We start from the raw sequence: 20,381 nt of genomic DNA on the forward strand, positions 1-20,381 counted from the left end.
CTAATACTCTCTCAGTCCTCCAAGAGATACCTCGAGAAGGAGACTTGCTGAAGCAAAGCCACAGGGGTCCAAAAACCTAAAACCAACAGGACATGAGGCATTAGCAGATTGCCCAGAACCAAGCTCCACGTCCTGAGCTTAGAACGGTGTCTCCGTCTAGTGGCCCCAGGATGCAGTCACTGCAGGGGACCCAGCCACCCCCACGCCCTGAACTGTTTCATGCCCTGGCGAAGCGTCCTTACCTCCCCCACCCTGGCTGTGTTTCTGTAGCCCAGGAGCCTGCTGTCCTGGTGCCAGTCCCAGACCCACAGGTCTTCGGCTTCATGGATGGTCAGGGCTGTGAAAGAAACACACACACACACACATTTGTCATTCTGGTTGCAGTGCTTGTGTCCTTCCAATCCCATTGGTGGATGCACAGTGGGCAGAGTCCTCGCTGCGTGCCTGGCCCAACACAATGGCAGGGGGTGGTGTAGAACACAGAAAGAGATAAAGAGAGAATCGTCCTCCAGCCAGGCTTGGTCTGAGAGAAATTGGCTGGGGTCCCAGTCTCACTCTTCCAGCGGGTGCCATTTCCCAGCTGGGTTCCTTACCCCTCTGGTGCAGCAGCAGCTGGTACAGCCAGGAAACCCCCTCCCTGGCCTGCCGGCTGATGTCCTTGGCTGGGTCACTGATGGACAGAGCCAGCTGTGCCACGTGGTAACCCATCCCGGGGAATTCCGCTCAGTTCTAATGGATGGGAGAGGGAGAGAGGACTTCATCAGCATTTTCCTGTCAGCTCCCAGTACCCCCGGGCCAGGACTCTCCTTCCCCTCAGCCCCTCTGCAGGAGATGATAGAGGATGGGAGCTAGAGCCAGACTCTTAATTTCCACTGAACCCAAGGGAGCCTGGAGCACAGGGATGTGGGCAGGGCCCTCCATGAGGACTTGCTTCCTGAGCTGCTCCAGGATGACAGAAAGGCATGGTCCCCTTAAAAGCCCAGAGTCACCACTTAACTAGGACAAGAAGAACTTGACTCAAGCCATGCTCATTCTCTGCTCTCACTCTGCCACCCCAAGAGGAAAACTCCTAATGCACATCCCCTGCAGCAGCAGATCCTACAGCCCGTCAGAGCAAGCCCACCTGCATCTGGAGTCAGGAAGCTGGGGTCAGAGATCACTTACATCAAACTCAGGGAGGGTGATGGTGGATCTGAGCAGGGCTGTGCTGCTCCTAACAGCCCTGGCTCTCTCTTGCGACACCCTGGACACAATCCGGTAGTTAATGTGCTGTGGGGAAAGGAGGAAGATCAGGATCAATGGGCAGGTGCACCTATTGTGGAAATGAGACCCCCTCCCCCATACCCAGGGGAGAGACATTGTGCATTTGGTGGAATATCTGATTCATTGATCGCAGAGCTTTAGAAGGGGATTGTTCCCTACAGGATGATTCTTGAATCCTGCAGGTCACAACTTGTCATTGTCTCTCTAGATTGGAACAATGTTCAGTGTTGAGGCTGGTCCCATCCTCCCTGCACTCCTGATACCTGAACAATCCTCTCAGAAATCTCAGGGCCCTTCAGAGAGAAGGGCTGATTCTCTGGGGTCCTCCTGTTTCTCTAGGAAGGAGACTGTGACTCATCTCTGAAGACCATGTTCTGGATCTCACAGGAGGGGTTCAGACTCTCACTCTACAAGCCAGCCAGAGCCCTGTGGTTAGTGCTCAACAGAACCAGGCAGAGCTCTGGCTTGAAGTCCCAGCTCCTTCCTCTGTCCTTCAAGGAGGAAGGGCCTGACACTGCATTGCACTGACTGCCCTGACCAAAGACGGCCCACTGGGGGCCCGGCTGGGAGGACAGACTGCAAAATGGATCTAAGAGTGAAGGTAAAATTGCCCCCACCCCTCTCATCGGGCTCACCTCCAAGATGTAGTGGAGCCGGCCGGTGTCTGGAGACCCTGCCAGCAGGTTCCCCAGCATGGCGTCCAGGAGGTCTGGCAAGACCCTATGCAGATCCTGCAAAGCAAGGGAGAGCCATGGGTCAGAGTTAGGGAAACTGGGGCTACACGGCCACAGGATGGGAAGAGGGGTCTCTGGGAAGCACTGGTGAGGCCCCCCAAACACATATCCTGGCCTCTCTCATTCACATCCCACTGCAGGCAATTAACAAGTGTTACCCCAAATCTCTGTGTAGAATAATAAAGAGGTGACATATACAACAGCATCTATCAACCGGGAGAATAGGAAATCTGTGTGCCTCCCACCCGTTTGGCATTGAAATAAAGGATAGAAAGAATATAACCTTAAACAGAAAGGGATAGATTCAACTGGGGGAAGATTCACTACAAATACAACTACCCACGAACAGATTCCAGTAAGGGGGGGCATAAAGGCCAGGCCCTTAAACTCTCCCTTGGCTAAAGTAATAAACGCCCCAAAATAACGACTGTCTCTCTTCTCACTGCAGATGGAGGACACCGGCGACGGATGGTTCGTCTTAGGATCCCTGGAACATCAGAGGGTCTGGCTCTCTTATTGCCGAAGCAGGAGATCACAGATCTGAGCTGACGGCAAAGCCTTCACTGGCTCCTTTGGTGGATTACAGGAGTCAGGTAAGTATCAGAGTCCTTGACAGATGTTAGTAGCCACAGTCTTGATCCGATGCCGCGCAAAGACGCTGGGCGTGGCTGCCTCGATGGGGGATAGCCCCTGCGTCACCGCTGACCGTCCCGTCTCCGCTCTCTGTGGTGCGCCTTTCTGAGGCGCCCGCTGACAGGCCCTGCCCGCAACCGGTTCCAGCCAGTTCTCAGCCCCTCAAGTTCTGCCTGGAAACAGAGTTTTGGCGGGAAAATGCCATGAGCCAGGGCGCCAAGATGGAGTTCAAACTCTCCCTAACATATGCGCATATAATCACACAGCCAGCAGGATCCCCCACCTGCCTCCCGCTCCTCCGATCCCTGCCCACTAGTGACCAATCTCTGAATTTCTCCCGTCTCTTCTCCCCAAGTCTTCAGCCCTGGCAATCCTTGCTCTCAGCTGCCTCTCCAGCACCAGCCAAGCCGCACCCATCGGCCCGGAGAGACCCCCCGCCCCTCCCATGACTCTGTCCTCCCTCCAGCTTCTGGGGCCGTGTCTCACTCACCACAATCCTCTCCACCTCAGCCATCTTGCAGCAGTGCGGCTCCAGTGTGTCCTGCCCTCTCTGCTGTACAGCGAGACACGCAGGGTGCATGGCGTGCAGGAACACGAGCTGCTGGGCCTCATCCTGCACCCACCAGAAGTGGGGTTAGGGGAGAGAAAGCCAGTTAGCCAGGGACCACCCGCCCCACCCACACCAGCTGCAGGGATCAGGCCTGAATGGGGATAGTGGGGACCCACCCATTGTCCAAATCACCCACCACTCCGACACAAGCAGGGTCAGGAACTGGGACAGTGCCGGTGCGGGGAGAAGACCCCAGCTGGTGTGTGACAAACACCCCCACCTCCGGGGTCCCAGATCATGGAGGAGAAAGGTCCCCATTAGGGCTGGTGCATCATCAGGGACAAGACCCTCTGCAGGGGGTCAAGGTTCTGGGACAGGGCGGGACAATCTCGGTTCCAGCACAGCTGGGGAACGTTTGTACCTTTTCTCAGCCCTGGAGCTGCTCTCGGAGGTTATTGGGAGCAGCCTCCTCTGTGGCTACATCCACCCATTCCTCCTCCTCGTCCTCCGAGTCCCTGGGGGTCCCTGCACCAGGGAGAGAAGGGGACAGGGTGACGCCTGCTGACACTCAGGGAAAGGACAGGGACATGATGGGGCAATGTGCCCAGTTCCCACCGCCGGGACCAGTGCAGGTCGGGCCCCACGCTCCCCCCTCTCAGTGATGCCTTCAGCCACCAACTCCTTCAGGAGTCCATAGCAAAGAGACACCCCCACATTGTCCTGGACTTCCTGGGAGGAGCCTCACCCCCTGCCTCGCCCAAACTGGAGCACCAAGGACCAAAGTGGCAGCATCTAGTGTCAGTGGGGTTCACGTGGCTCAGGCCAGACCCCTGGGCTCAGGACCCGCTCCCATAGCGCTGGTCGAGTGCCTGTGCCCAGGGCGTTCACAGCCCCCTCGTCACCCCTCCCTGAGCCCAGCCTGACTCCTCACCTAGGACAAACCAGCCGTGCCCATCGGCCTCGCTGCTGCCCAAGTCCCAGGCGCTGCTGCTGTCCCACGGGGAGCGGGCCAAGCTGTTGGTGCTGGGACAGGGATCCTCCACCTCCTGCCCTGGGGAGGCTGGAAGGTCCTCACTGACCGGGCAGGGCGATGCCTCCTGCTCGGAATCAGGGCTGGGGCCAGTGCTTCCCACACAACAAGCCCCAGAGCCACTCTGCCCAGCTCCCCTCCTGCGCTGGGTCCTGCCTGCCCAGCCGCATCCTGAGGAAGCTCCATTTCGCCCTGGCCTCTCCCACCTCAGCATCTGCACCAGGAGCAGGTTTTCTCCACCAGAAGGCTGGGCACTTCCACCTCCTGACCTGGCCGGGAAGGAGGGGCCGCTCCGCTACCGGGGAAGATGGCAGCTGCTTCCCTCAGGCTCTGGGTTCACCTGCAGAGCCTTCTTCCTGAACATCCTCAGGAGCCCGGCCATCCTGGAACCGAGCGGGGAGCAGGCGTGAGTCTGGGGTCAAGGCAGCCTCTCACTAACTAGCCTGTTTGGTCCCTCCCCATCCCTACCCCAGCCAGAGCAGCTCCTCCTCCCCCCACAGGTGTGCAGGGGGTGCAGGCTACACACACTTGCCGGAGTTCATTGCATGATCTGCTCCCCCTCAATATTCCCCCTCATCATCCCTGGGGCTGCAATGCCCGGGGAGTCTCCTCCTTTTTCAGCACCGGGCTCAGTCACTAAGATCATCAGTCACTTTGGACAAGCAGCTCCCTCCTGCCATCCCAGGCCACACTCCCGCCGAGGCTAGAGAAGGAACAGAACCCAGGAGTCAGGACTTCTCCTGGGAAACCATTCCCACGTCAAAGTCCCTAGGCATAGCAAGCCCAGGGGCTTTCCCATTGATTTCCATGCTCAGCAGCTCATAGGTCTGGCCCAGCTCAGGGACTCCCAGCCTGGGGAACAGCCTCTCACAAGGGAAGGGCTGGGAGTCCCATTGCTGGGATCTTGCCAAACACACTGGAGACAGCTCTGGAGAAGCCCCTCCCCAGTCTGAGAGCGAGGGGCTCCTGGGGGCGGTTTGCAAATCCAATCTCCTTTGGCAGAGATTCTCTCCCCCTCTTTCTGCCCCTCCCCAGACAGACAAGGGACGCCATAGAGGAATCCTAGTGCCACTCACTTGCTCTAGGTGATGGAGCGATGGATGGAGGATGTTCAGTGTCGTCTCTCGCCCTCCTCCTCACTCCCCAAGCCCAAGGCAGGCAGGACATGGGGGTGGTGACCTGAGGAGTTATCCTGCCCAGCCAGCAGGCAGGGTGATGACACTAGGCGATCGACTGGCTGTGAAAACAAGAGTCTGTCTTATTGCCAAGGGACGGAGAAACTCAGCCTGCAGCAGGGGGTGCAGAACACTGCCCTAGTGCGGCGGGTGACAGCACCTCCCAGCTCCTCACATCCCGGCACTTTACACACCTTCCTGAAGCCTCCCAACCCCCTGGGCTGTAGGGGCTGCGACCCCAACCCTACTGGTGAGAAACAGGCCTGGGGAGGGGAAGCTACTGGCTCGGGGTCACACCAAATGTCAGAAGTATGGATGGGACCCAGCAGTCCTTATTTCTAGGACCCTTCACTAACCCCTGCTGCACACTCCCTCCCACGGCTGGCAGTTACAACCAGGTCCTCATGTCTGGTCCCCCTGCCTTTGAGAGGGAGTGTGCTCTGCTGTAGTGACTGCACCAAGATATTGGGAGTCAGGACTCCCGGGTTCCATTGCTGGTTTTCCTATTGACCAGTGGGACTTTGGGCAAGTTGCTCCCCCCTCTAGGGCTCTGTCCCCAGCAATCAAATGGGGGTTTCATACTTTCCCGCTTTTGGAAAGTGCTGGGAGAATCCCCCAGCAAAAACTGCTCTGACAGCGCTAAGCAGCAGCTGACCATGAAAGATCAGAGTGCACTGCCCAGGAGGAGGAGTGTTGGGCTCTGGGGTTTCACTTCAGCCCAGTCTCTGGAGAGGGACCCAGCCATGGAGTTTGGCTCAAGAAGACCAAGCCTCCAATTTGTTTAGGGCATTTTGAATTCCAGTCCTGTGCTCCAAAGTGCTTGGGGTCATCTGCAAATTTTAGAAGCCCTCTCCACTCCATTTTCCAAATCCTTAATGAAAATATTGAATAGTACCGGACCCCGGACTGATCCCTGCCGGACCCACGAGGTACACCCTCTCAGTTGGGCAGCCAGACATGGAGAAGGACTCTTGGAATCTGGGCTTTCAACCAGCTCTGCACACACATTCTACTAATTGCATCTAGACCACATCTCCCTAGTTGGCTTGTGAGAATGTCCTATGGGACTGTGTCAAAAGCCTTATTAACACCAAGATACATCACATCTACTGTTTACCCAACTTCACTAGGCCCGTAACCCTGCCAAAGAAGGAGCTAGGATTGGTTTGGAATGATTTCTTCTTGACAAATCCATGCTCATTAGTCCTAAGAACTAAATTATCCTGTAGGTGCTGACAAACTGATTGTTTAATAATGTGTTCCAGTATCTTTCCAGGTATGGAAGGGAGGGTGGCTAGTCTGTAAGTCCCAGTTCTCTTTGTTCCCCCTTTAAAGATAGGTCCTGTCTTCTTAATGGATGGGAAGATGTTCTTTTTCGGGGATCTCACACGAGAACTGGGGCACAGCACCTGGTTTGTTAAGGCCACAAAAATAGAGGCAGCAACCTCTTCTCCCCCCCCAGGTATCTAAAAGAGTGGGGCTCACATCCCTGAATGGGCTTTTAAAAAGACAATGGTTAAAATTTGGCCCTGACCATTTCTGATTTTCGCAGACTAAATATTTTAGCAAAGTTTAGATTCCTTGGTGCTCAACACCGTGAAAATCCCCTTTCTCCTTCACAAAGGGCTTTAATGCCCCTTATCTCACCCAGGCTCACAATTGCCCAGAGTTTGAGAATTGTCCCTGTTCCCATTGCACAGATGGGGAGCCTGAGAAGAGAAGTGACCTACCCAAGGGCCTACACAGCAAGGAGGTGGCAGAGCCAGAAAGAGAAGCCACCAGTCCTGACTCCTGTTCTAACAGACAGCAACACCCCCCCAGAGGCAGAGATAGAGCCCAGGAATCGAGATGGTGAGGAAATTTCATTGAAAAACATTTGTGTCAGAAAATCCCACCGAGACTAAACCAGTTTGTTTCTTGAAATCATAACAAGTGGGATGAAATTCTTTGCAAAAATATGTTGTTGCAAAACAAAAGCATCTCCTGTTTGTCACAGTGTGTTAAATTGTCTCGTGGCACACACAGAGGAGACACTTAGATCTCGAAAATTAGATAAGATGCTTCAGTCTGAGCTAAGTAGTTGCTGCTCTTAACAATTGCAAAATAATACAATACAAATAAAATAGACTATTTCAGCTTTTCTGTTATGTCATAATCTGATCTGAGTAAACGTGATAGGACACCTCATCTTATGCACTGCTCCTAGTGACACTCTCCAGTAGATCCTGTGATGAAGTGGGGGGTTTTCTTGGTTTTTCTGTGTTTTCCAGTGGGTTGCATGCAGAGGGAGGGGGACTCAGTGTCCCCGGGTGTTACTGGTTTACCGAGTAGAGGGGAGAGGGAGTTTGTTGTTACAGAGGACCGGAGAGGGAACTTGGGACCCCAGCCAATGGTCTGGAGGATGGAGACCCCGTCCCCAGCGACTGGTGACCCGGAGACCCAGCTCAGGAGTCACGGCTGGTTTTGGCCAGTGGAAGAACAATGGGCTGTGAAGAGAAGACCCCGGTGACCTGACCAGCTGGTTCCAGCCAGAGGGGCCAGAGGAGGGCTGAGAGGAGAGGGGACCCAGGCCTTCCTGTTTACGACCCTGTTTACCTGGAGAGAAGACAATGGACAGAGGCGGGGCTTGGGATATCAGATGCCCAGCCGAGAAGCTGGGGGGCTCTGGGCTGGAGAGGGGGAGCAGGCAGAGCCCACCGGGATGCAGGGGAACTGGGATGTGCTGGGCTGAGGGAGGCCAGGCCTGAGGCCCGGAGAGTTCCCTGCGCTGGGTTCAACTCTCACTAAACCCTCCTGTTTTACGCTGGCTGAGAGTCGCTCCGGGCTAGAGAACAGGGTTGCATCAACCCCTTCGGGGGCGAGGAGGCCTGAGGGGTCCAGAGCGCATGGACTCCCTGAGGGGGCCCACAGCGAGAAACAGGTGTGCTAAGGCTCAGAGAGGTGCGGCTCCGGGAGGTGGAGGGGCTGACCCTGAGAGGGAGTGGACCCCTGAGAAGGGCTGTCTCACTGAAAGGGGCACCCCCCACAGATCGCACGGGGCCACGAATGGGCACGATCTGTGAGTCCGTGACAGATCCCCATCCTCCACCCAGAGAAGCAGCAAAATGTGTTGACCATATGACTGGTTATGATTTATTTACTTGGTTTTAAAAGAGAACAACTGGGACCTGAGTCTCCTCCCTGTCAATAACCCCCTGCTCAGCCAATCAGGATAGAGACCGAGGGGCGGGAGGCTGAGGGTTCTCACCGGAGAGCCCAAAAGATGGCCCAGGTCACCGGTGGGGATCACTTCCCAAGCACTATTTCAGCACCACATTTCTGGGTGGACCTCCTACAATGGGAGCTGCAGAGCACCCCCTCCACACACACACACCCCTCCTGGTGGTGGGAGTGGAACAGGAGAAAGGACAAAAGAAGAAGAGAAGAAGAGAAAGGAGGGAGTGAGAGATGGAGGAAAAGGTGAAACAAAAAGGACAAACCCTAATGTCCCCCGTGATTCTAAGGGACAAAATCCTAGGTGCGGAATAAAATTCTGCCTCCTTAAGCTCGTGTTTTCCATGCCTAGGATTCAACTGTCACCAGATGGATCAGACTGAACAGGTTTCAAACCTTGAGGAGGCTCTTACCTTCTAAACAGGGACGTCTGTTTTCTAGTAAAATCACTAAAAGGGAAGGAGAAAGCTCGAAAGAGGTTCCTCCTGGCGCTCACATCAGTGAACCCGAATACTCTCTCAGTCCTCAAAGAGAGACTTCGAGACAGAGACTTGCTGAAGCAAAGCCACAGGGGTCTCTGAGGTGTCCCTGGCCCCTCGCCCCTGTCCTGCGTGGCTGAGGTCAGCATCTCTCTTGTGAGGTCACCACCTCCCCACCATCTTTGACCAATATGCCGAGGTCCTGAAAAAGGCCTTTGTGATGTCAGTGTCACACCCCTCCCTTGCTGTGCTAATGTCCTGCCCCTGGGGCCAGGCACTTTGGAGGTTTGAGCTACTCCCTGTGGATCACCCCACTCAAGGAGCATTCATTCTAGGAAGCAAGCTGGCTAGATAGTAAAACATCAGACACTGCTCCCAATACTACACTCAGTTTTTCAGAAATTAGTAGACTTTATGGCCAGGAGAGACTGTTAGAGCATCTAATCGGACCCCCTGCATATCACAGGCCTCATGTATGACACAATAGCTACTTTTGCGGCAAACACATTCCAGAAAGGCATCTAGTCGTCATTAAACTACATCAAGCTATTCCGCTGGGTAGGAAATATAGAAAATGTGGCAAAAGACCACGTTGGCTTAACCACGAGATCTTGCATGATCTAAAAAATAAAAAGGAGTCATATAAAAAATGGAAACTAGGACAGATTACAAAGGATGAATATAGGCAAACAACACAGGAATGTAGGGGCAAGATTAGGAAGCCAAAGGCACAAAATGAGCTCAAACTAGCTATGGGAATAAAAGGAAACAAGAAGACTTTTTATCAATACATTAGAAGCAAGAGGAAGACCAAGGACAGGGCAGGCCCACTGCTCAGTGAGGAGGGAGAAACAGTAACAGGAAACTTGGAAATGGCAGAGATGCTTAATGACTCCTTTGTTTCGGTCTTCACCGAGAAATGGGAAGGAATGCCTAACATAGTGAATGCTAATGGTAAGAGGGTATGTTTAGAAGATAAAATAAAAAAAGAACAAATTAAAAATCACTTAGAAAAGTTAGATGCCTGCAAGTCACCGGGGCCTGATGACATAGCTCCTTGAGTATTCTAGGATGCAACAGAGGAGATATCTGAGCCTCTAGCTATTATCTTTGGAAAATCATGGGAGACGGGAGAGATTCCAGAAGACTGGACAGGGCAAATATAGTGCCCATCTATAAAAAAAGGGAAATAAAAACAACCCAGGAAACTACAGACCAGGTAGTTTAACTTCTGTGCCAGGGAAGATAATGGAGCAAGTAATTAAGGAAGTCATCTGCAAACACTTGGAAGGTGGTAAGGTGATAGGGAATAGCCAGCATGGATTTGTAAAGAACAAATTGTGTCAAACCAATCTGATAGCTTTCTTTGATAGGATAATGAGTCTTGTGGATAAGGGAGAAGCGGTGGATGTGGTATACCTAGACTTTAGTAAGGCATTTGATACGGTCTCGCATGACATTCTTATCGATAAACTAAGCAAATACAATTTAGATGGGGTTACTATAAGGTGGGTGCATAACTGGCTGGATAACCGTACTCAGAGAGTAGTCATTAATGGTTCCCAATCCTGCTGGAAACGTATAACAAGTGGGGTTCCACGGGGGTCTGTTTTGGGACCAGCTCTGTTCAATATCTTCATCAACGACTTAGATATTGGCATAGAAAGTACGCTGTTTGCAGATGATACCAAACTGGGAGGGATTTCAACTGCTTTGGAGGACAGGGTCATAATTCAAAATGATCTGGACAAATTGGCGAAATGGTCTGAGGTAAACAGGATGAAGTTTAACAAAGACAAATGCAAAGTGCTCCACTTAGGAAGGAAAAATCAGTTTCACACATACAGAATGGGAAGAGACTGTCTAGGAAGGAGTACAGCAGAAAGGGATCTAGGGATTATAGTGGACCACAAGCTAAATATGAGTCAACAGTGTGATGCTGTTGCAAAAAAAGCAAACGTGATTCTGGGATGCATTAACAGGTGTGTTGTGAGCAAGACACGAGAAGTCATTCTTCCGCTCTACTCTGTGCTGGTTAGGCCTCAACTGGAGTATGGTGTCCAGTTCTGGGCACCGCATTTCAAGAAAGATGTGGAGAAACTGGAGAGGGTCCAGAGAAGAGCAACAAGAATGACTAAAGGTCTTGAGAACATGACCTATGAAGGAAGGCTGAAAGAATTGGGTTTGTTTAGTTTGGAAAAGAGAAGACTGAGAGGGGACATGATCGCAGTTTTCAGGTATCTAAAAGAGTGTCATAAGGAGGAGGGAGAAAACTTGTTCACCTTAGCCTCAAAGGATAGAACAAGAAGCAACGGGCTTAAACTGCAGCAAGGGAGGTTTAGGTTGGACATTAGGAAAAAGTTCCTAACTGTCAGGGTGGTTAAACATTGGAATAAATTGCCTAGGGAGGTTGTGGAATCTCCATCTCTGGAGATATTTAAGAGTAGGTTAGATAAATGTCTATCAGAGATGGTCTAGACAGTATTTGGTCCTGCCATGCAGGCAGGGGACTGGACTTGATGACCTCTCAAGGTCCCTTCCAGTCCTAGAATCTAGGAATCCACCACTTTCCTTGGTAGCTTGTTCCTGTGGTGAATCATCCTCGCTGTCGAATATCTGTGCCTTATTTGTAATATGAATTTGTCTCTTTTTGCCTTCCAGCCATTGGGTCTTGTTATGCCTTTCTCTGCTAGATTACAGAGCCCTTTAATACCCAGTATTTTCTCTCCATTAAGGCACTTCAACACTTCAATGAAGTCACCTTTCCATCTTCTTTTGATAAGCTAAACAGGTTGAACTCTTTCAATAGCTCACTAGAAGGCAGTTTTCTCCAGCTCTCAGAACATTTGGTGGCTCTTTGCTGCCCCAGCATCTTTTTCAAAGGAGGACACCAACACTGGAGGCAGTATTCCAGTAGCAGTCTCACTGCTGCTGTGTCACCTCCCTCTCCTACTCACAGCTCTGCCCATACATCTCAGGATGGCTTTAGCCCTGTTCACCACAGCATCACACTGGGAGCTCATGTTGAGTGGCTTCTCCACTATGGCCCCTAAATCCTTTTTCAGAGTCACTGCATTCCTGGATACACTTCCCATTCTGGAGGTGTGGCCGGCGTGCCTTGTTGCTACGTGTAAGCGGGGGAATGGTCCTGTTATTGTGGGGAACTTTCCTGGCTTCTGCACTACCCCGGTGAAGTGGGCTAGCGAAAGGATCTGAGTCCTCACTCCCACTTCCTTTACCCAGAGGCCTCCTTGCCCTTGAGGACTCCCCTTCCACTCTCCTGTCTGGCAAAGTCCTCATAACCCCAACAAGGCTGGGCCCAGGATTCCTGGGGGGCTCAACCCCCAACCCTGCTGTGGTCACCCAGGACAGGGGTTAGGGTGTCCCCACTCCGGGGTACTCTCTTTGCACTGCGCACCTCCCTGACCCACTGATCACATCATACAATTTAAAGCAAATACAAGTTATTTAATTAACAATTAATTTTAAAAAGGAATAAGGAAAAATGGGACAGGTTAAAGGAAAACACATCACCCTGCTCTGTGGCAGGGAACATCACAAACAGTGTCTCTGGAATGTCAGGGCAGTTCACAGTCTGTTCCTTGTAGGTCCCAGGCCGCCTTCTCTGGCCCTGGCTGTGCTGCAGGGACGCTGCGGGTTGGACACTTGCTCTGGCGGTGGCCACACACTCTCAGGCTCTGGGTGGCAGGACCCTTCTCCCCAGCGTCACCCCCACCCTGTCAGGGTTATGATCCCCCTCCAAGTCTGGCCTGCAAAGCCTATTGGCTGGGGGCATCTCCCTACCCTGGGCCCACTGCCCAGGGTCCCCCTCGCTCTCCCCAGCTGCTCACCATACCCGGCTCCGGACTGCTCCAGCTCCAGCTCCACTCTGCCTCAGCACGGCGGCTGCTGCTGCTCTGCCTTCAGTTCCCTGGGCTGCTTGTCTGGCCTCTCTGGCTCCAATTGCTACAGCTCTGCTCCCAGGGCCGGTCCGCTCTGCAGGCTGCTTCTGTGACTCTGCTCCCAGCTCTCTCCTGCTCCCTGGGCTGCTTGTCTGGCCTCTCTGGCTCCAATTGCTACAGCTCTGCTCCCAGGTCCGGTCCGCTCTGCAGGCTGCTTCTGTGACTCTGCTCCCAGCTCTCACCTGCTTCCTGGGCTGCTTGTCTGGCCTCTCTGGCTCTGGTTGCTGCAGCTCTGCTCCCAGGGCAGGTCTGCTCTCTCTGGGCTGTGCTCTGGCTTTTTGGGCTGCAGCTCTGCTCCCAGCAGCTTAGCTTGGGCCCCTGCTCTCTCCTTAGCTCAACCCCACTCCATCTGACTGAGACATTTCCAGCTCATATAGAGGACGGGACCCCCCTGGCCTCCTGACTCCTTGATTAGCCTGCCCGCCCTGTCAATCAGGCTGACCTCGAGCATTGGCCTCTCCCCATTGTTCCTGGGGATTGTCAGTCTTAGGCTCCTGATTTCCCATCGACCCCTCCCTTTTTAGTGCTGGGAGCTAGCAACCAAACACCCCCACTGAATGTTAGTAAGGGGGCAACAGTCCCCTTACATACATATAGGATCTTGCATTTGGCTCTGCTCAAACTTGTTTTCTTTGAATGGGTCCAGCTTCCCGAATGAGCCAGATCGCTCCGTATCACTGCCCTCTCCTCATCAGGAACTACCACTCTGCCAGTCTTTTGTCACCCCCCAATCTTACCCGCAGTGATTGTATGTTTTCTCCCAATTCATTGATAACAATTATTTTAAAAAATTAGTCCTTGAGAGCTTCTTCAGACCCTTAGTACCCAGGACCTGCTCCTCACAGCACAGTGAGAAGGGACATCCAGCCCTGCTGGTACATAGGAGATAAGCACAGGACAAACGCACCATTAGGAGCTGTGTTGTCCATAGGCACTGAACAACATGTGGGGGTCAGCAGCTTACAAATGCACTACAGACCTGTAGTGTAGACAGGTCCCAACTGCGTCTCAGTTTCCCACCCTGTAAAATGGGGAGAACAAACACAACCTTGATTAGCTCTATTTGATAGTTGGGGAAACTGAGGCACCCAGCGGTGAAGAGACTCGCTCATGGTCCCAAAGCCAGGAATAGAAAATGGCAGGTCTTCTGATAGCCAGGCCTGGGACCTAGCCCCGGTTATCCTGGCCTTGCTGCTCTAACTTTAGTCACAACCTCCAGGTCTTTTCCTCCATGACCCTTAACCCCAAGTCACTGCAGAAGAAAGATTTTCTGGTAGCCAGCTGGCTCTAATGCATGTGGATGTCGTTCCAAAAGACATGCTCTGGCTCAGTCACATGTTATGGTTGTCTGAAGGAACCACTTGGTGACATTCTAGGGCCTGAGTTATATAGGAGGTGTGGCTAGATGCACATAATGGTCCTTTCTGCAGTCCCAGTTTGTTGAGATCCCTTTGTCACACTTTGCAGTCAAATCAAGTCTCTGGAGTACATCTGCCGCTTTGCTCACTGCTTCAGCTTGTTGCAAGGTTCCTCCAGAGGCAAGAAGCAGGACTGAAGTCAAAATAGAGGAGTTTTCAGGGCCTTTTATACTCTCTGCCCTGTGGAAGGACACTTCTTTGTTCTTACTGTGGAAAATCACAGCAGCAAGATGGAGTCTACAGTCACATGGGCAAGACACATGTCCATGCATGACTCAGTTTGCCTTTTACATGTTAGTTTGAACATTCCCAGGAAAGCTTAGATGTGGATTGGTGTCTTCCAAAGTTCATTGTCAGTTAAGTGTTTCTTGATTGGGCATTTACTGAGAACAGTCCTTTCTCAAGAAGCTGATCAAATGCTTCACTGAGGCTACTTAGAATCAAAACACTTTGAGATACAAGTACAGAGCCAATATTCATAACTTCAACTACAAAAATGACATACAGACAGCATAATCATAACCAGCAAATCCTAACCCTTTTTATAGACACCTCACACAACAACCTTTGTACAATATTTGCTGCAAATATATAACAGTGGTTGCAACAATGATCTATATGGTCACAGTTTATGTCAATAATGTCACAAGAGCCCACATTTTAAAAAGGATGTAGAAAACTTAGAGAGCCACAAAAATGATCCAAGAGCTAAAGAAAATGCCTTACGGTGAGAGACTTAAACAGCTCAATCTGTTTATCCTATCGAGAGGATGTTTCAGAGGTAACGTGATTATGGTGTCTAAGCACCATCCCAAGGAGAAACCAAAGGGTTCTTTGACCAAGTGAAGAATGGCAGAGCAAGAAATGGCTGGAAGCGGAAGCGAGACCAGTTCAAAGGAGAAATAAGGCACAGATGTTTAGGAGTGAGGGTGATTAGCTATCAAACAAACTCCCAAGGGGAATGGTTCCAAACTGGATGCCATTCAAGAAAACATGCTTTAGTCAGCACAAGCGACTGAGCCCAAGACAGGGTAACTGCATGATACGTAAGGGCCTGTGCTACACAGGAGGTCAGAGTGGATGATGTAATGCTTTCTTTTGGCTTTAAACTCTGTGACTCTCTGCATTGGAGCTGCAGGCTGCACTGCCTGCAACTTACAGCTGAGGATGTGGCTGGGGGCTTAGGGGAACTGTTATGTTTTTAGCTCTCATGGTTGGGAAGAAAAGCGTGAAAATGTGACATGAGTGCAACTGGTTCAGCAACCTCTGCCTGAGTCTGCAAGGAATAATAGCTCAAAGGGGGAACTGCCCCACACATTTCAAGGGCCTGTCAATTCTGAAACCTGCTGCCCTACGGGTCCTGCCTTCACCGCCCCAGCAGGGCATTCTGTGGAGGGGGGGGAACTTTTCGCTGCTTCCACCCCATCATGGCAGTGCTGGGCCCTCGCACTCAGGCTACAGCTGCACTCTGAGCTAGGGGTGTGATCTCCCTGCTCTCACACATACACTCACGCTAGTCTCACCAAGCTAGCGTGCGTGTAAGTAGTAGTGGAGCCATGGTAGCACAGGTAGCAGCAGTGGCGGCAAGAACAAACCCAGCCTGAGAGCAGTAGGTGCATACTTGGCCTCGCTAAGCCACGCTGCCCCTGCTACCATGGCTACGCTGCTCGCTATATTTGCACTCGATGAGCGCGAGCGAGCAGCTGTGTGCGAGCAGGGCAATCACAGCCTAGCTCACACTGGAGAGGTAGCCACAGGGTCCCCGGCTCAGGTGGGTGGAGGCTGAATCTCCTCTGGGATGGACCCCAGCCTGCATGAAGGCAGGATGCAGCAGTGAGAAGAGGCCCAGAAGATGGCTCATGTGAATGACCCCTGCGACCTTAGTGGGGGTGGCACAGTTGGGGGGAGGGCCCTAACCCCAGGACCCCTTTAATCCAGCCCTGCTGGCACACATGGGCAGAGTGTGTTTGTTTCACATGCACATAAGCCCCCAAAGGCCTGAGCCAATTCTACTCTAAGGGGCTGTCAGAGCTAACTCGGGCTCTTACTGGGTGTTCCCCTACCCCACTCCCGTCCACACACAAAACCCCCTCACCTCAGAGAGGTGGTGCCTTCAACCCAGGCTAGCTGGTCCGGGGGGGTGGGTGTAGAGCCCGGGTTCAGCTTTCACTCGGGCTGGAGACCCACCACTGTGCAGTGAGGACACTGGCTAAACCCCCTGCAGTGCTGACAGCCCTCCAGTGCCTTCCCACAAGTCCCCCGTGGGCCCAGGGGGAGACCATTTCTCCCACAATGCACTGGGGAAGAATGTCGGAATGGCTCAGCTCAGTGCAGCACAAAGACCCGTGAGCCGTACCCCCAAGCAGCAGCCCCAGCGCCGGGAGCGCAGCACCAGGAGCTCGGGCAGAGCTCTGCGCTCTGGCTGCTCACAACTGCCCCAGCTCCAGCCAGGCTGGGTGCTCCGACCCCGCTGACACTTACTGGAGTTAACGCTGCAGTGAAATGTACCGTGACTGTAAGACAATCAGGCTTGGGCTTGCCACCAAACCAGGCCACTGTCCTCCCTAAAGGGCCCAGGGCGAGGCAGGGGAGCCGCCTCTCCTCCAGCAATCGGGGGAGGGATTTACTGCAAACTTAGCCACACCCATTCTGGAAGTACCCAGGGCTGTGCAGAACTCACGAGGCACACCTGAGGGGAGCCAGGAAAAGTAATAACGTGCAGGAAATGAAGAGTCAGCACAGGAGGTGCGGGGGAGGACGGAGAGAAAGAACAAATAGATCAGGAGCCGTGTCTGTCCTCCCAGCAGCCCTTCTAGTTCAGCACCTTAGATACAGCACGGCATGTGCAAGGACAGAGGTCACGTGAACGTCCGTGGAGCAGCTTTGAGGGGCCAGATGTGATGTCCCTTCCCATGGGGTGTAGGAGAGGCAGGGGCAGGTTGAAGCCAGCTGGCTTGTTGCTGCAGAGTCCTCCCTTTTTTAACACTATCCCGGGTTCTTTAAGCTCATGCAAGCTCATGACTGCTCTGGGTGGCCCAGCTCTGTGGGCAGGCGGTGCTGTGTGGCTCAGATCACTAGGGGACTATGACAAATACACCAATACTCGCCATTAACCCATCCTGCCACCTTGATTTAATGCATCCAGCTTTGCTGGAGGCCTGTGTAGGTCCAACAAACTCCCACAAGTCCATCCTAGCAGGTGTTAGGTTTCTTCTAAAACCAGGGATGGATTCTTGGGAGCCACCTCCTCTTCACTAGCTCCAAAGTCCTGGGCAGGACATTGCAAACATCTCCGTTACGGCGCTGAAAGGCAAAGGGCTGAGCAGGACAGCCAGCTGCTCACTTCAGCGACCATGGAGCTGCTATCCTGGTCAGGGGCATCCAAGTTGCACCATTCTTACTGTGAATTCCTTCTTGGACTTCAAGCAGCACTGAGACCAGGGACCCATTGTGCTAGGTCTGCACGAACACAGAGTGAGAGAGTGTCCCTCAGGCTGGACAGAAGGGAAGTGACTTGCCCAAGGTCGCACAACCAATCAGTGGCAGAGCTAGGAATTGAGTCCAGGTCTCTCCTGAGTCCTAGCCCAGTGCCTTACCCCCTGAACCACACTGTCTCCTAGAATGCAATGAGCACAACTAAAGCTATTGCTCAGGACATGGCCCCAGGGTTTAGCAGCAACCCAAAGCAAGGATGCAGGTAAAGACTAAGGGTCGGTCTACACTGAGAACTTACACCGGCGATTCACACCCCTGAGAGATGTTGCGATGCCAACCACGGTGCAGACAGCGCTGCATCAATGGACTAATTCCTCCATTGACCTAGCTACTGCCTCTCAGGGAGGTGGATTCACTACAGCGATGGGAGACCAACTCCCAGCGACGCAGGTCGTGTCTACACGGATGCACTACAGTGGCACAGCAGCCCTGCTGTAGCGGTTTCAGTGCAGACATACCCTATGGTTCATTGGCGAAGCTGGGCAGGGCCTCAGGAATGGAACTCAGGGTGCTGCAGGCCAGGAACGAGAGGCATTGGTAGAACTGAGTGAGAGACCTTCGCACAACCCCTGCGTCAGTCTGTAGCAGCCTCCCCCCATGAGAGCGTTACGATTTACCAGCTTTGCACTCAAGACATCTAGGCAGCAGCGGGACAGAGGCGCAGTGCGGGCCCAGCCCCTTGCTCTCTGGCATACAGGGCTGTCCCCACCGCAAGGAGCAGCCCCACAGAACCAGGGCAGTGGCTGAGGTGCCTGTGGCTCTTAGCACAGAGGTATTGATAGGGGACAATGATTGTCTCTTTTGCTTAGGAGACCTCAGAGATGTCCCATCTGAGGACAGGCACGAACCAGCTGGGAACTGAGAGCAATTACTACCCACTTAGCAGGGTCAGGGCTTTTGATGCTGGTGTTGATGCCATCACACTTCATTTTCCAGGCTATCTAGGGGCCATGAACCCAGACACAGAGGCCTCTGTTCAGAGGGAGGATGCAGCTCCATGGGCTTCAATGGAGTGCCAGCGTTATTCCTTTGTCCGTAGAACCCAGACAGCAAAGGCGAACCTACTAGGGCAAGTTTTCTGTGTCAAATAATCGATGACACTTACCTGGCCCTGGATTTGTATTATCCCCAGTCATGCACCCGGGTCCCATTGTGCTAGGTGCTGTACAGACAGAGCTGAGCCCTTCACCATCGTTGCTGTATTTATCCTCACAACATACCTGTGACGTGTCCCTTTTCCAGATGGGAAACAGGGTGACTTGCCCAACGTCACGCAGAAAGTCTGTAGCACAGCAGAGAAGGGAACCCTGGTCTCTTGAGCTCCAAGCAAGTCCCGGGGCCAGCCTTGCTCTCTAGTTCACTGCCAGGATACATGGCCGACCCCTCAACCTTCGTGGCTGGTTGCAGATTTGTTGTGTGAGGTAATAGCCCAGTGGTTACAGCACAGAGCTGGGAGGCAGGAGAGTTGGAGTTTATTCCCAGCTCTGCCACCGACTTGTTGTGGGACCTTTGTCAAGTCACCTCTGTGCCTCAGTTTCCCCATTTAAAATGGAGATAATAGTTCACCTCACAGAGGGACTGGGCTCTATCCTTTAATACAGGAGAGACTGAGCTCCTAGGGCTCTGGGCCACTTCAAAGGCATGGGAGCAGTTCATTCAAAGTGTTTGCAATTAAGGCCTGAGGGACAGGCTGACTTTGGGGGGAGGGGGTTTGTTAAGAGCCTTTTTATTTCTAGGCCACCTGTCCATGCTCAGAGCAGTTTCATAGCAGTGATCAAACCGGTCTCCTGTTGGCTCTGCACAGACCTGGCTGAAGGGACTGTCTCCAGCTCATTCCTCATGGACCCCATCACCAAAGGCACCAACTGGGAGTCCAGCAGAGGCCAAGGACCGCAGGAGTCCCGGTTCCCAGAGGGGCAGAGCAGGATCTTTCCTCCTCCCTGCAGCCGATCTCGGAGCAAGTGGCAGTGCATGAGAAGTGCACTGAGAGTAGCTGGCGCGTTCCTGCCTTCGCCGCTGTTGGGGCCAAGGGAAGAAAATTCTCAGGAGCAGGTGGTGGAGTCTGAGTCCACTACTGAGCCCAATGCATTGTAAGGCGCATCGCTGTACTGCAGCTGTGGCTGGGCATAGGGCTGAGTGTGGGGCAGCTGCAGCGAGCGTATGGGGCACAGGGGATCCTCATTAACAGCCTGGGCCAAGTGGGGAGTTGACTGAGGTGCTGGTGCAAGTGACACTTCAGTTAAGGGGAGCACGTTGCACACCAAGGGGGTGGGTGTGAGGACAAGCACTTAACAGGAGGGTGGGGGTCATTTCCACGCCTACTCTTTGCTATTCCTGCTTCCCTTCCCCTCCCTCACCATGCCCAGAAATTCCAGCCAGACCAGAGCCCAGCCCCTGGGCTGGAAGCTTCCCCTTCACCCTCTGCGGCA

At 53.1% G+C, this 20,381-nt stretch overlaps 1 long non-coding RNA gene across 1 annotated transcript; it reads right to left on the bottom strand.

Annotated features, from left to right (window-relative positions):
- Window positions 1–330: 330 nt before the first annotated feature.
- LOC120386956 lies at window positions 331–9,064 on the bottom strand. Its single transcript, XR_005589986.1, has 9 exons — window positions 9,012–9,064; window positions 5,287–5,447; window positions 4,112–4,593; window positions 3,602–3,705; window positions 3,121–3,243; window positions 2,441–2,803; window positions 1,899–1,994; window positions 1,165–1,269; window positions 331–729 (listed from the first exon to the last, which is right to left on the bottom strand). It is a non-coding gene; the product is annotated as an uncharacterized LOC120386956 (long non-coding RNA).
- Between the last annotated feature and the right edge of the window lie 11,317 nt (window positions 9,065–20,381).

This window comes from Mauremys reevesii, linkage group 19 (assembly GCF_016161935.1).
Source record: "Mauremys reevesii isolate NIE-2019 linkage group 19, ASM1616193v1, whole genome shotgun sequence".
In the NCBI taxonomy this organism is placed as follows: domain Eukaryota; kingdom Metazoa; phylum Chordata; order Testudines; family Geoemydidae; genus Mauremys; species Mauremys reevesii.